We start from the raw sequence: 6,000 nt of genomic DNA, 5'->3' as shown, positions 1-6,000 counted from the left end.
CTCTCGCTTTCCATCATATCTTTAGTAGCTGTTATTTCGTAAGTTTTGTTAACCACAACCTTAGTCAACATATCGTACTGTTTCCTTAATGAACAATTGCTGTCCAGGTATTGCAAATCCTCTCTAGCCAAAAACGACAGAACTTACCGCATAACAATTTTCTTGCAATTAATTGCAGTATTTACGTCAAAAAGACACTTGAAACTGACTTTTACGACTGTCTTCTAAATTTGATATCAATTAAATTATTTAAATGCATTTTCCTTCCGCATTTTAAAGAGATTTTGCTTGCTTTAAATATTTGCTTTTTTAAATATAAGATTTATTAATAATTTATCATACTGACAAACGCAGATTGTAGACAGAATAGCATTAACCCATTTATGCCTAGCGTCTAGAAAAAAGACCTTGGCAAACAGCGTAGACCCAGATGAGACGCCGCATCATGCGGTCTGAACTGTTTGCTTAAAGGAATTTCTGTAAGAAATATTCTAAATATAGAAATAAATATACTAGACATCCCTAATTTTGGAAATAAATTGATCCAATTTAGAAGGATGGGAGAGTCCACTAGGCATAAATGGGTTAAACGTATAAGAACAAGAGCTATCGTAGGACAGCGCAGTATCATTTTCAAGTTGTTGTCAGAGTTTCCTGCCATTTTTGTTCTTAACCAAGCTCTTTGATTAGTATGTAAATTAAGTACGTTTTAAAATGCACTGTTTTACTTATTTGCATAAACTTCTACGAGGCACATTATCTTTGATTTTGAGTGGATACCGTTTTTTTATATCAAATAATAGCAACATTGATTTGATCGCTCCCATCCACTGTGCAATCCCTGGAGACAAGTCACCCACGTATTTGTATTTCAGTTATCAAGTAGTAAAAAGTATTTAATACCCACGCACGGAAATCTTAACGCTTCACACCCCATATACAATCCAATGCTAAATTGTATATAAGGTGCACATGTAAGTAATTTTAATACAGAGAGCTCGATTTATTATTAAGTTTTTTTATTTACTTATCATGCCCCTCACCATGATCCAATACACCCCATATGACATCTAAAACTTGGTCTGGATACGAGGTATTCATACGAAGGGTCATAACAAAAACTCAATTTGTTATTAATAAATTAATCTGAATATATGTGGCTATTTTTTCTAACAATGACATTGATCTTGGCCCCAAACATTTTATAGGCAAATCCAAACGGCTCTAACCTGTCTATATAGCTTCCATGAAAAATTTCGATATGTTAAAATGTCCTTAACTATTACAAATCTTGTAATCTAGTTGCCAACATGGGCATACGGAGGTCAATATGAGTCGCGTTCTGATAAAAATGGGCTTAATGTATGTGCGTAAATTGTCACCCCAGATAAGCCTGTGCAGTCCGCACAGGCTAATCAGGGACGACACTTTCCGCTTTTGTGGTATTTTTCGTTTAATGGAAGTCTCTTCTACACGAAAATCCAGTTAAGGCGGAAAGTGTCGTCCCTGATTAGCCTGTGCGGACTGCACATGCTAATCTGGGACGACACTTTACGCACATGCATTCTGCCCAATTTTCTCAGAACACGACTCATATGTAGAATACATGTCATGAGCTAACATCCATCAAGCCAATTCTGAGAAGCAAGCTTGTCATTTCGGAATTTAAACACATTCACCGACATGTTTGGATTGCATTTTGCATTGCTTTCTTGCTTTTGAAATGGCCGGGGCAATGGTTTATGTGAGTGAGCAGTAACAAAATTATAGAAACGTACCGTAATCATAATTATTATGGAAAACTTTCTGATTAAGCGGGGTTATACTATATTTATTTACATGTACATGCGTATTATCCTATTTTCATAATGTCGCAGATGTCCGTCCTTTGATTGAAAGGCTTTGCCATAAACTAAAACTTGAACCGTTATTTTTTTAAATTAGAGAATTCATATCGAGCAAGTTTGGATCGTGTGGTCCATAAAATGAAACTTGGATATGAGCCGCGTCACGTGATAAGGGTATAATACTATATGCGGCAAGCATAGCCCCAGACGAGCCTGTGCATTAGCGCAGTCTGAACGTGATCTACATTGGCCGTTATTAAGTCACACAAAAGTCTCGTTGTCTCACGTATGGACATACATACTCATCATAGCATACGGATGCAGAGGCATATCTGGATTACACTGCTCGGATATGTCCTAATGACCATTTTTTCTCGACGCGGGTAATAGATTAACGTGAGCGTTTATTTCTGATACTTATATACTCTAAACTAGGAAAAGAATTTCAACATGAAACAAGAAAATTGACTAGACTGTAAATAAAGAAAACAACATAAGGAGTCTGTAATTTCTTAAATGTCTTGCATGCATGAAATCACACCTAAGTCCTCCGATCATATCAAATTACAATCAACATAAATCAACATAAATGAACATTGTTTTGTTATACCAATTTCACGTGTAAACGACGTATTTGTACGTAAATGTTAAGAACTCGAGTATTCACTTATCTCGAAATATCATATCAGCCGTGCATTGTGAAAAGGGGGTTTAATGCATGTGCGTAAAGTGTCGTCCAGATTAGCTTGTGCAGTCCGCTCAGGCTAATTAGGGACGACACTTTCCGCCTAAACTGGATTTTTGCGTAGAAGATACTTTCTTTAAACGAAAAATAGCATAACATCGGACAGTGTCGTCCCTGATTAGCGTGTGCTGACGACATTTTGCGCACACGCATTAAACCCCTTTTCACAGAGCACGGCCCATATATATATTTATGTAAATACATGCATAGTGGTATGAGTGTGAATTCGTGCCGTATTTCCTCTTATAGGTGCATCGTGTTTGTAAATGTTTGGATTCTTTGGCACGATCTCGATAAATATCAAAACACTAAGCAATAGCTGAGCTAAATATCCGCATAGTTTTATATTTAATCAATGCTTATCTAGTATATATGATGGACAATTTGGATAAAGACCGCCTTTTATTTTCAAACATCTTAAGAAAAGAGTGTGGTTTCACAATGGCATCTAATACGAACAAAAGTTCTTCGATACGAAATGTTCCCGTGCATGATACAAACACAGTGCATTCTATTCAGCGTTACCAAAATAAAGGGCTTGTTCTTAAATATCGATGCAATATATCAGATCTAGACGTCTATAAATTTTAATGAAATATATTAGATCTACACGTCGGTATTTTATGTTTGATAAAATATATTAGATCTTCATATCTGTATCTTATTTATGAGGAATCGATTAGAAATAAATGACCTGTACATGAGACGCGTTCTGAGAAAACTGGGCTTAATGCATGTGCGTAAAGCGTCGATCCAGATTAGCCTGTGCAGTCCGCACAGGCTAATCAGGGACAACACTTTCCGCATTAACATGATTTTCGGACAACACAGGCAAATCTGGGACGACACTTTACCCACATGCATTAAGCTCAGTTTTCTCAGAACGCGACTCAATTATAATCTTTAACGTGGGAATCTCCTGCCTTTAATAGAAGTCTGATTTTCAATCCACACGATCTTCAAATATTGGCGCGCGGATGGCACAGAAGCGGGCCGAAATCGCTATCACGTGATTTCGTGATTTTTTTCTCTAGTAGAACACAGTGCTCCAGAAACCCTCGGCCTACTTGGCGATTGCATCAAACGAAATAGTTTGGAACGATATGAAACGCATGGACACGAACATAATGCTGTGTTTTTTGCTACTGTACGTCATTATTGGTGCCAACTATACAGGGAAACAGCTCTATGATGGGTGTAGTAATTTACAAGAATTTATTTTCACATATAATTATGAGGTTGGAAATAAAGCAGACATGTTTAATGAAAATTGTAATTCATTCTATCCTAGCGAATATGTTTATTGATTTTAGCGCTTGAAATTATTATTTTTCGCCATATAAAGTGTTGGTAATAGGTATGAGCTGAATGAAGTGTTTATAATACGTAGCACTGACTTGGTAACAAGCTGTACCACGTGACGTGTTGATGATATGTAGCACTCATGAAATCTCAATCTGCACAACTTAAAGTGTTAACAATAAAAGAACTCAAGAGGAAACAATCTGCAACACTTAAAGTGTTAATAATAATAAAACTCAAGAGGAAACAATCTGCAACACTTAAAGTGTTCATTATATGAAGAACACAAGAGGTAACAATATGTGCCACTTAAAATTGCCAAACTATGTCGCACTCAAGTGTTCACGATTTCAGTGCTCAGATTCAGTATAACTCGAATGGTGACGCGCATGCGCACTTTTGAAAGGGCTATGATCTGTAGAACTTAATAGTTTCTAATATGTAGCACTCGAATGTTTTTACACTTAAATGTCATTTGTCAGTACAAGCTGTAGCATGTAGTGTTAATTTTCTGCAGCACTATCATAAAGTGTATTAACTTTTTTTTGTACTGACATTAGGATGTTAAGTTTTCAAATTTTTACGACATCATCTAGATATGAATTATAAAGAAAGAAATTGTTAATTAACATTAGTTATCTGATACGGGTTATGGCTCTATCAATTGAGTAATGTTGGACAAATGTGTCGTGTTCTGAGAAAACTGGGCATAATGCTTGTGCGTAAAGTGTCATCCCAGATTAGCCTGTGCAGTCCGCAGAGGCTAATCAGGGACGACACTTTCCGCTTTTATGACATTTTTCGTTTAAATGAAGTCTCTTTGTAACTTTATGTACTTTTCCTCCAAATGTTTATTTGGTTAAATGGAAAACACAAAGTCGTGGGTTCTTCTTTACTTATTTCTTTTCAGTTCAGTGTAATATAAATATAAATTAATTCAGGAATACAATCATTCTGATCCGAAGAAGGAATCAATAGACGTCCTGCAAATAAACAATAACAAACATATAACACATTATTATAAATATTGCTGTCTTGCTGTAAAATAATATGATATATATGAAAAGTATTTATGACAGCAAATATAACAACAATATATAGATAGATATATTAACAAATGATGAAACAATCATTTGACGCATTAGTACTATTTACAACATAAGATTAATTACAGAATAAAATATCTTTCCATCAAGAATAATGTTGTGGCGACCAGACCGACTGACTGACCTAGACATACAAATACAAATCTCAAAACACAAATACATATGTGAAACACATACATACATATACACAGTTCAACACACATTTACTCACAAATTTATGGAATCTGGCGTCGCAGCGCTTCTTCCGAATCCGTGTCCACAAGTGATGTTACTCTGCAAGCTGTTAAAAAGTGCACACATATTAATAAAGGAAAATGTGATTTTAAATAGAAACCATCTTGAACCATAGAAGAATTACAAATCTCATAAATGCGTTAAATTGCTGATCTTAAATAAATCTTTATGACAGTTGACAAGCATGTGCAACAGCATTACAATCAGTAATTACTTATTTAAACATTTGTACATACCTATTGTATAATGATACCTAATAATTTAAAGAAGTTTAAAGTTGACAGATGTTCACTAGTCTCTTGACATATTTGTTCTGGCGCGCGAGCTCGTGAAACAATACCGTACATTACACAAAAGACGTAACCACATAAAACAGGTTACATACAACAATACTAAAATTTTGATGTGAAATCCACCCTGTCTGACTGCACAGGCTAATCTGGGACGACACTTTACGCACATGCATTATGCCCAGTTTTCTCAGAACACGACACAAATAGTCTTTTCGAGACATTATTCCCACGTAGCTGTAAGCAATGGAAAATCGAACAACTCATACATCAGTCCAAGTTTAATGACGGCCAATGTTTTACTTATTAGTTTTAAGAAAACAGAAATGCAAACGACATCACGCGCGGACCAATGTCCCCATTTTTATTGGTTTGAGAACACAATTACATGCTACGTGAAATCTAGATTATATACTCATGCAGCATGCATGGACCATTGTCCGCATTTTTCCTGTCTTATTTTCTTTTGGAAGTTT

General features: G+C 35.6%; 1 long non-coding RNA gene across 1 annotated transcript; it reads right to left on the bottom strand.

The window, feature by feature from the left end:
• Positions 1 to 4,779: 4,779 nt before the first annotated feature.
• LOC127871677 (uncharacterized) lies at positions 4,780 to 5,883 on the bottom strand. The gene is made up of 3 exons (XR_008045502.1): positions 5,471 to 5,883; positions 5,212 to 5,280; positions 4,780 to 4,877 (listed from the first exon to the last, which is right to left on the bottom strand). It is a non-coding gene; the product is annotated as an uncharacterized LOC127871677 (long non-coding RNA).
• Positions 5,884 to 6,000: the final 117 nt, after the last annotated feature.

The sequence above is a fragment of the Dreissena polymorpha genome, chromosome 3 (genome assembly GCF_020536995.1).
Source record: "Dreissena polymorpha isolate Duluth1 chromosome 3, UMN_Dpol_1.0, whole genome shotgun sequence".
Lineage (NCBI taxonomy): Eukaryota > Metazoa > Mollusca > Bivalvia > Myida > Dreissenidae > Dreissena > Dreissena polymorpha.
The sequence above is the reverse complement of the archived record's forward strand: the minus strand, read 5'-3'. Positions and strand labels throughout refer to the sequence as shown.